Genomic DNA, 11,341 nt, shown 5'->3' on the forward strand with positions numbered 1-11,341 from the left:
GCATTTTAAGATCGAAAAATAGGTGCATATTTATGTATTAAATTATTAACAAAATCAAACTGAGGCAATTCACGCAGTCTTTGGTAACTTTGTAAAATCCGTAATTTCACAAACTTTTGCACAATTTTGCAAATAAATATTTCGGATGTGGACACCTAATTTTCAAAGTAGGAGGACACTTTGCTAGGTCAAAAGGTCACGACACTAGGTCACAGGTCATAATAACCACTTGTATCTTGTGCATTGTTTCTTTTCCAAGAAAATTAGTAACACCGTAAACCATGCCAAAAAAACCTAAATTTTCCACCCAAAATTTCACATTTCAACCACACCGAAAAATTCATAAAACTAAAAAAAACCCTCAAAACGGTAACAATCTTTCCCCTCACGAATCTCACCATTTAAACGTACGCACGTACCCATAATAAGTGATTAGTTTGATTGGTGTGTGTGTGCGTATGTGGGATGGGATGATATGGCTGGGAATGCGGGTCTAGGGGGTCCTATTAATGACGGGATGATGATATTCCATATCTTGATTAAGCGCGTGTGTGCTAATCGGGGTCAGGGGACCACTTACTCCCGCGGCACGGCAAATTACACTCATCAGCATTACTATACTCTCTAAACTCTCATCCTCCAGTCAAAATCACGCCATTATTTCAAATTCCCTGCCTCCTCCTCCCCCCCAAATAAATCCCCCCCTGTATCCACAAAAGAAAAAAATCCGACAAAAATCAGTGCCTCGTTTCTTGCAGGTTTCCCACATTTCTTGCACTGCAAAGCAAGAAATGTGAGGTGCAAGAAACTGGGAGAAATATGCGCCATCCAGCTACGTGCCGTATGAAGTATTTACCGCGGTGGGGCGTCGTTTCTTGCGCCGTGAATTTCTCCCAGGTCAAAATATGTACCTGCAGGAAACCCTTTCTCCCAAATGGTCACTTTCACCCGAAACACTGCTAAAAAATCCCCCCCCCCTCTTATCCCCGAAAAGTGTTCTTGACCCGGAAGAAGAAATTCGTTCACTCCGAAGAAAAAATCGGTTTATTTTGACACCTCGTTTCGAATTGAATCTCATCCGCGACGTGAGTGATCCTTGGCTGGTGCTTGATGCTTGTTGATGATGATGATACATACATTATGCATGCTTGGCGGTGGTGGTGGTGGTTGTTTGGCTGGGTTGGTGGTGGGGGGAGCGATGGGGAGCGAATGAAGGAATGATGCCCACTTTGCCGAGGCTTTTAGCGAAATTGTATGTGCAAGTGATTTAGAAGAATTTATTTCTCTTCTTCACGGAGAAAGTCGAGGATTTTTTTACGACTCCCCAATCACTCTCTCCATCTCGCTCTCTCTCCCAGTGGCCGCGGAAGGGTGTGGGGGATAATGTGATAATGTGTCCCCACGGTTGTTCCATGTCCGCATCATCTTATATCAACCCGTGCCTCCCCTATCCTACAATGGCAATGTCCCCATGCACCACTTCCGCGGCCACTGGTCTTCCCGGACAGACACAAAGTTTCCTTTCTTTCTCTTCAGAAATGTCGCACGTTTCTGATCCCTCTTTTCTCTTTCTCCCAAATTAAAGTAGATAATCGTCAAAATTAGCCTTGTTCAATTCAATGGGGAGAGAACGCGAGGATGGCGTCTTTTTAATGAAAAGTCTCACTTTGCCTCATCCTCCTCTCCTCTTCTTAAACATGCACGTTTTACTAAAGGATTCTTATTAAGACACGATTTTGAAACAATTTTGGCCTCCTCTTTTATGAAATTTTGGTTTCAAAACGGACATATCTTTAGTTTGGTAATACCATTTTTATGAAGATTTTTAATCATTAGTGTAGATTATGAGATGCAATTTAGGCGACAATAGAGTAAAAATCCTGGTCGTCGTCATCGTCATTGTCGTCGTCTTCTTCTTCTTCTTTGGTGGAGATGACTTTAATCTGGTCGTTGAGCTCATCCTTCAGTTAGTGGGTCGTTTGGAGTCGTTGATTTGGGAGCTAATTCCCCAAATGCGTTTCTTTCTTTCTTTCTCTTTCTCTCTCCCATCACGAGTCAGGCGTCCTCCTCCTCCTCCGCTGCCGAAATCATCATCCGAATCATCATCATCATCATCATCTCGTCTCAACGGAAGGAGCAAAAAAGGACAATGTTCGGGACATTGTGTTCCTGTTTCTGTTTGGAGAGAGAGAGAGTTAGGGATATTAAATTGGGGGGTAAAATTGCAGTGGTCATGTGACACGTGGGGCAAGAAGGACAACTTGGGGGGAGAGGGGAATAAAATTGGGAGTGGGTTTTATGCAAAACTATTGTCATGTGACACGTGGTGGTGGTCACGTGGCGCAAAACAGGACAATGTCTTCTTCTCTTGGGGGGACGGGGGTATAAAATTGGGAGTGGGTTTGATTTCAAATTATTCTCATGTGACACGTGGTGTCTCCCTGTGCGAGACCAACTTTGGTATAAAATGTATGGCGTAATTTCCAAGATAATCCTCAATCTTGCCTAATGACCGTAAATTTAGTCGCAGAAGGAGAAGATCTCTCTCCTATTCTTTTCTCCTCCGACCGACTCCTCCCCCGCTCGGGAAGCCCGACCAACCAACTACTTCCTGTGCTACACCAACCTCCGGACAGGAAAAAAAATCATGATCACAGCGTCTCACATTATGGAGTTGGCGTGTCCTGAGTGAGAGAGAATGTCTGGAGCTGAACTGAACAACGATTTCGTATGCAATTCTCGCTTAAATACAGAGAAAAAATTTGTTTGTCTTTGATAAGTTTTTGGTAAGGGTGGGTGGGTTACTGCTGGATGCATATCGTGACCCCGGGAGCCCTCACATGTAGTCTAGAAGTTAAGTCATTGATGCCGAAAATTGGGGGATTTTTGGACAGTTAAGAAAGCGGATTCACTCTAAATAATGCGTAAACTCTACATATGTATAAAGTAAAAGTTGTAATGAAACGACCTATTTTGACCTTTCGACCCACAAGGTCAAACTTACCAAGTTTTTCTTTTACCCTTATGTAAATTAGATGCTTATATACAAAATCAGAATAATTACTAAATTTCAATTTTTTACAATAATGACGAAAAAGACATGCTTTGTACTTTCGTACTTGAAAAAACTGATTGCCACGTGCCAATAAATTTTAGAAAATCCTGTTCCAAAATTATTAAGCGTGTCTCGGGACGACTTTTCAAAAAATTGAAATTTGCATGAAAAAAATTGCTAAGAAATGTTGGAAAATTTTATCCCAATTTTGCCCCCCCATTATTAAGTGTGTGTCTGTCTCTTTTTCCATCGTAAGTAGGAGGGTCTGATCTCTCTCTCTCTGGTCCCACCCACATCCACATGCACCCCTCTCTTCCTCTCTCCGAAATAACTCAACTGCTCGCTTCCTTCCTAAATACCCGGGATAAGAAGAGAGAAAGTGGGGAAAGAGAAAGAAAGCGGAGAAGAAAAGTTAATGGGCTGCTCAAACTCATTCTAATTCGTACTTTAATCCACTTGTTCCCAATTTCCGTCCTCCATTACAAGCAGACTAAGAAGAGAGCCAGAGAGAGGGGAGAAAATTTAATTTAATTTCCACCAAACTCCGCACTAATGGTGGCAACAACTCAGCACGACGATTACCACCACCACCACCGCCTAGCATATATATCCCTATGTGTACATATGTCCCCAGTGGCCGCGGAGCAAGTGTAGGGACAGAGGGGCAATGTCCCCACGGTTGTTCGAGGTCCGCATCATCTTCTGCTCATCTTATACAAACCTCGACCTTCCCTATCCTGCAATGGAAATGTCCCCACGGCTTCCGCGGCCACTAAGGAAGCATACGTAAAGGGAGGATGTGCAGTGGCCGCGGAGAAAGTGCAGGGACAGAGGATCAATGTATCCCCACGATTGTCCGATGTCTGCATCGTCTGCCCATCTTATATAACCGCGTCCCTTCCCCCCATCCTATAATGTTAGCGTCCCCCGATGTCCCCACCCCTTCCGCGGCCACTGAATTCTCCTTCTTCTATTAGCAAAGTCCTCTTCACAGTGGCCGCGGAAGCGTGTGGGGTCAGAGGGACAATGTCCCCACAGTTATTCGATGTCCGAATCAGCATCTCCCCATCTTATATAAACCCCTCAACCTACAATGTTGACGTCCCCAATGTCCCCACCTACTGCTTCCGCGGTCCCTGGTGATGGCGAGGATATGATGGCGACGCCAACTTAAGTCGTCGTCTTCGTCCTCTGCCATTCTTGTCTGGCCAACTTTTTTCTTTCTCTTGGCGTAATTGGCTTAATTCCGCCTCGAGAGAAGAGAGAAAGCCGGCGAAGAAGCAAACTTTTTTTATAATATATTTCTTTCTCCCGTCTCTTCGGGAACCTGCACGAATTTCGGGCCCACGCGATTTTCTATGCACTAATTTCATACAAAATTAGCCTTGTAAGCAACCATTTCGTAGGGCAGGTTAGCTTTTATTTTTGATGAAGCAGATTTTACAGATATGAAACCTGCACAAATTTAGGGATTTCGGAAACATAAAAATTTTTGAGTAATAGTTTCCCCCAAAATTAGCGTCACCATTACATTACACCAAAATTTCTGAGGCAGGATCGCATCAATTTTTAATTAGCGTAACATGATATATGACCAAAACGGCAAAAATCTACACATTTTTAATCATTTCTCCGCTCTGGGAATTTATTTTAAAATTCTGGACGACAATTTTGTACTCAGTAATTTAACTACCTAATAGAATTTCGATAAGTTTTTTATGCAGGTTTCGAAGAGTTCCAATGTTTCTGAAAGCTTCTTAAACTTGAAATCTCCTTCAAAAAGTATCAAAATCTCAAGTGTATATTTTTAAAAATTGATAACTCCTTGTTCTACAAATTTGTCGTCCAGAATTTTAAAATAAATTCCCAACACGGAAAAAATAATTAAAAATCTGTTTCTTTCCACAATTTTGATGATGAGTGCTACACACGTTAAGCAGATTTTACATATATTTTGATCGGGATAGACTGTTTGTAATGCGGGTTGTAGTACTAAAAAAATCGGGTTTTGTTATCTTCTCCTCTCCCTATTTTTTATTTCTTGTTCCCTTTTCTTTGTTTCTTGGTGGAGAGAGAGAAAAGTGGTCATAAATTAGGGGAGATTCTTATGGCGTGTGTGTATCCGTGGTGGTGAAGATTTAGGGCCGACTGCTCCCTCGAGAACGTTCTTGGACATTATTTATGCTCAAAATAATAAATCCAACTACAAAACAGAGAGATGCGATTTCAGAGAAAGCACCAATACAAATCTGCCCTGTCAACCCATCCAATCCACGAAAAACAACGAGATGCACACTAAATTTAAGAATTATGCTAAAAAAACAAGAAAGAAAATGAGTCGATGAGAGTAAACTTTAGATCAGAATGCTTACATATGTAAATAGAAGTGGTGGTGGAGTGATCACGTGGGTATGTATATGACCTATGACGCTGTGACCTTTTGACCTTCCAGGTCACCTACCCGATAAGCCCCTCTTATGTTGCATATATACCTGTTCAAAAACTTAGTCTTCATTCAAAAGTCAGTCATCCCAATTTCTGAGTGAAGATTTTCAATTCAGTCATTTTCGTTCAAATTCATTTCACTTCACTTCATTTCTTCCTTCGTCCCATGTATTAAGCATAGGTTGAAACATGAAATAAGTGAGAAATCTTTCATTCACAGTCATTCATCTGAAATGACGGAATCTTTCAATCATTTTCACTCAAATCATAGGAAATTCATTTCATTCACTATCACTCACCATCATAATCATTCAAATGAATGAAAGTGAACAGGTATGTAGATGACCTCCGGCGCTGTGACCTTTTGACCTACCAGGTCAACTGACAAAGTCCCTCTTACTTTAAAAAGTCCGTGTCAATGTGCACAACCAGAATTTAAAAGAGGTTACCACATTCTAGAATTATTTTTATTTCGATTTTATGTAAGTGAAAGTGACATGTTTTTCATTCTGGTAAATATCATCACGCCGATATGATTGTTATTGGAGGAGGGCGGATTTGTGGGGTGTCTGGTCGGTCATCACGCCGTGTGTACGTGTGTAATCTGGAAAGAAATGGATTATGATTACATAAAAAATATCTAAGTGACTTGCAAGCAGACTTTCACTTTTGGTCAGCAGCGTGTAATCTTGTTGGTTGAGGTTTTTTTATTTCGGAGAAAGTTACTCGGTAATAAAATGGATGGAGGACGACGAGTCTATGAAATTAATATATTTATTGCGAAAGTCCGTGTTTTGCGAATCTGCGACCTTTTTGGTAACTTCTTGAACACTTTGTTTTTATCCGATAAACGATGTCGCTACTTTTTGGCCTACATAATTTAAAGAAATTACTTACTCCAGTGTTTCGGGTGCAAGAAACCAGTTGCAAGAAAAATAACGGGAAGAAAGTGATTTCATATTTTGACTTGCAAGAAATCCAAGGCGTTTAAGAAACCACGTCACGCCATACCTGTTCAGTTTTCATTCAAAAATCCGTCATCACTATTTCCGATTGATGATTCTCATTCACATTCAGTCATTTTCTTTCAAATTCATTGCATTTCACTTCATCGGACTTCATTTCTTACTTTGCCACATGTATTAAGCATAGGATGAAAAATGAAATGAGTGAGAAATCCTTTCATTCACAGTCATTCATCTGAAATGACGGAATCTTTCAATCATTTTCATTCAAATCACAGGAAATTCATTTTCATTCACTATCATTCACCATCATAATCACTAAAATGAATGAATGTGAACAGGTATGCTTCACGCTACTATATTTCATATGTACTGCGTGGCTAGATAGCTTATATTTCTTGTACCTCGATCGCATCTCTCGCTTTCCAGTGCAAGAACACCACAAGAGAAGCTTTTACCATGACACTTTTCCATGTGTCGATACGTTTATCGGCATAGTGAAGGTCATATGGGCCCTTATTTTAGGTCATTTTACATTGAAGGGCCCCCCAATTTCTGGCTGTCTTATTCCCCCCCTTCCCTTATTCCTCCTCGAGGCAATCCCAATAAAAGCTGGTCTGGTGTCTGAAATTTCTGTCCGATTTGATCAAACAAGTATGTTCCGTCGACATAATCAGTGTTAATATTTACCCAAATTATTAAATTCCTCTCCTCTCCTCGCCTCCATTAGCCCGGCATTTGTTGTATCCTCGCCGTCCTGACAATGAACGGACGGAGAGAGGTCGGCTTGGTTGGCTGGGGGAAAGCAGTGTTTGTTTATTTTTATCATTATTCATTCATGACGATGAATCCTAATTGCCTCCTCTCATCGCCACACGACGACCGACCGGGACAACAATGCCACATCTGTGCATGGACAGGATCAGCGCTAATTGTTGCATGTGTCTCTCTCACCCAACCCAATTCCATCCATGCAATTTCCCTAATCTCATCGAAAAACAACAAGTTTCTGGCGAGCCGAGGAGGGGAAAGAGTTGCTTGGCTGGTGTGGATGGATTGAGAAACTTGAGACTGGGAGAATTTAGTCTGATTTCTAAATTGTGGACTAAATTTGGCATAAAATTGACAGCCGAGGAGGACAATTACAGTGAAATTAGCATACTACTCATCTCGCTATTAATTTGCATGGAAGAGTTTTGGGAAAAAAATGTGTATCGATTGAGAAACTTATTGAGACTGGGAAAATTCAGTATCATTTCTAAATTGTGGAGTCCACAATGTGGACTAAATTTGGCACAAAATTGACATCCCAGGGGGACAATTACAGTGAAATTAGCACAGTAATGGTCTCCTAAGTAGTAATTTGCATGGAAGAAAGTATCCCAAAAAAATATGAGTTGGCTAATGCATCGATTGAGAAACTTGAGACTCTTAAAATTCAGTCTGATTTAAAAATCGTGTCAAAAACTTTGCACAAAAATGAAATCCCATTTATTGCAGTGCAATTAACACAGTAGCTGTCTCGCTATTAATTTACATATTCGCAAAAAACTGTACATACATATTAATGGATCTTCATAATAAAGTTAAATTAACGAAAGTAACCGAACTATTAAACCCATCCATACATAAATATCGGCCGAAACCCCTGAATGAATGAAACAGTGTGTCACTTACTTAGTTACATTTGGTGGCAGATGTGTGTGCCGGATGAGGGTCAACAATCAAGAGATTACAATCGAGTCATCATCCATCCCTCCCTCCTTTTGGTGGGGACAATTTCATGCCTTGTCAACAATAATTGTGGAGCGGAGAGAGAGAGAGGGACACATGCGTGGCTTTTGGTGGTGGTGGTGGTGATGGCGTGACGAATAAATGGGATGTAATAAATTAAATTAAAAAAATCCCTCTGCGCCCTTTAATTAATTCATGATTGTGTAATCATCCTAATGAAATTATCCTATTTTTTTAACGGACGTGTGGGATCGGATGGATGAATGAGGTCGGGTCGGTCTCCGTTTGAGTGGTGTCCCCTTTCATATTTCAGTGGTGAATGCTTCCATTTCTTGGTCCCCTGTAATAATAATCTTGCCGAGAGAATGAGGTACTTATTATTGTGCGGGTGAGAAAAATATTTAAGGGACGCAGATGAGAAGAAGGTGATCACCTTTTCTATATAATTTTTTTGCCACTAATAAATTATTTATATGGGGAATAAATATGCTACAAAAATATGTATAAAATCGGATAGATATTCAGAAAATTTACACATTTTTCTCTACAATTCTACGCAAACTTTTATGAAAAATATTCATTAAACAAGAGTGAAAGAGAAAAAATGTGCAGGATTTAAACACATATTTTCAGAAAATTCTAATAAATTACATAAGAACGTATGTAAATATGTGCAAAATATGCATGGAATTACCCTATTACAAAGAGCCATATACCCAAAATTTGTCTCCAGTGCAGAAAATCGGGATTTTTTATGCAGAATTTTGGTCTGAAGCTGGTCGGAAATTGGGAAAATTTTCGATTTTCATACAAAAAAGTGTGTATAGATTTGATAGAGATAAGTTGGATTGTACACACGGTGGGGAAGTGATGAAGATCATGATGACGATGATTGTTGTGTTTGTGTGGTCGGAGGGAATTTGTATAAAGTGTCAGGCTTTGGGATGAGGTGGCATTCCGTTTTGTGGTTCGAGTGATTGATGATGTGTTGGCAGAAATGTGAAATGTTTTCCTTTTTTAAACTTGACAAGTTGGACAGGGACATGACACTCGGCTCCGTCCACAGGCTTTCAACTACACTTTTTTTGTCCCCCACTCACTTACTTGTCCCCACCACCAACAAACAGATTGCGGTTTAAAAGGGTTTAAAATAAATAAAATAGAAAATTATTAACTCTGAATAAATGCTGTCATGCCTAATTTTTCAATATTTCTAAAAAAAGATGATTTCCAAATTTCGGGTTTAAAATAAATAAATAAAAATCAAAAAATGTATTAACTTTGAAGCAATGCTGTCATGCCTAATTTTTCAATATTTTTAAAAAACATTATTTCCAAATTTCTGGTTTAAAATAAATAAAACAAAGTCAAAAATTATGTTGCATAACTCTGAAAAAATTTTGTCATAAATAATTTTTCAAAATTTCTTAAAAAACGGATCATTTCCAAATTTCAGTACTTTCAGAGATGAAAAATCCTCTCGTCCAATTGTTAAAAATTTGTGGAGACGATATAAAAAATGATTTAGAAGTTTCTGAACTCTCTGAAATTTCAGGAGTTTTAAACATTTCATTTCATCATGGATGTTTGAAAAAAAGTCGTAAATTTCGTCTATGAAAAATTTCTGAAATTCAATTTCTGAAATTTTTGCAGATAAAACAGAAGAACAAATTAAATATTTCAGATCTCAATGGTATTTATTTACTTATTATTTCAGTTCGTGATGCCATTAATTAGATAATTAATTACGTATTACATTATTAATTATTGGGGAGGCTTTAATTCTAATAATTAGGTTATACGTATAGTATATACTAGTACATACATTACATACGAATGTACATATGTAGAACTGACTTGGAACTGTAGGCATTTATTTAATTATGTTCATTATTGTTGGAAATTTTTAATTAATTATTTGACACTGTTTTTTATTCTCCTTTAAATAAATACTAATTAAACGAAACAATTAATAATTGTTCTGTATGTAAAATTGCACTCTTGGAATGTAACAAACAAATCGTAAAGCACGAGAAGAAGAAGAATGACTCACGAACACAAATGCACGTTGTCGTCTCAAGTTTTCAGAATGACATTAATAAACTAAAAACTGTGCAAAAGTGAATTTTGAGTCAAAATTTTTGACTTTTTTTGATGAATTTTGGATCTAAATTTTTATAAAGTTTACATAAATTTGGTAAATTTGTGTGTTTTTTTAGTCTAAACAAGCAGGATTTAAAAAAATTATGAAATTTATGTCCAAATTTACACCTCGGAATCTGCCTTAAAATTCACGTTTGCCCAGTTTTTAAAATTTCTTTGACCCGTTGACAACCGTGCATTTGCATCTTATGTATGTAAATTACCTCATTTTTAAGAGAGAGAGAGAGCAAGTAAAAATATATTTTTAAAAAAGGTACAAAAAAATCGGTTTACCTAAAATAAGGTGAGTAATGTTAATATTTTTTTATGTTTAGATTCTGCATGGATCCATCACGGTTGGAAAAAGGATTGCACGTTGTTGACTATTTATTATTGCGTGAGAAGATTGAGGCTGCGGCATGAAACCTGCGGAAACCAATCACATCCAAAAATCAATTAATCATATTTCCTAAAATTTCCTTAATTAATTAATCATTTCCTCAATTAATCATTTCCTCAATTAATCGTTTCCTAAGCAAATCCACATTGCGAAAAAATTCGCACGTTTTTACGCACGTGCACGTTTACAAACGTGCACAATTTCTCAATGGGGGTATTCATTACGAGTTCGCATGTACGCATCACAACACATAATTCTGAACAAAAGAATTTTGCGAACTAAATACACTTGCAAGATTTGTAAAAGTTCGTAAATGAATTTTTAAGCAATGAAATTACTTTTTCAAACTTGCGAACTTTATTTTATTGTCAACGATGTGAATACCCCCAATGTAAACTTGCACTCTTTTTGCAAAACATTTTCATGCCAAATTCTGCAAATTCTACAAATCCGTCAATTTATATCCCTCCACTCACCTTTATTATTGATCCCGCCACCACCCACCCCATTATCGCCATTATTATTATACGAAGATGACGACGAGGACGACGGGGTCGTCGAGAGGGCAGCCATCATCGGAGTAAAATCCCCCTGCCCCCC

Source organism: Folsomia candida, unplaced genomic scaffold (genome assembly GCF_002217175.1).
Source record: "Folsomia candida strain VU population unplaced genomic scaffold, ASM221717v1 Fcan01_Sc045, whole genome shotgun sequence".
NCBI classification, from domain to species: domain Eukaryota; kingdom Metazoa; phylum Arthropoda; class Collembola; order Entomobryomorpha; family Isotomidae; genus Folsomia; species Folsomia candida.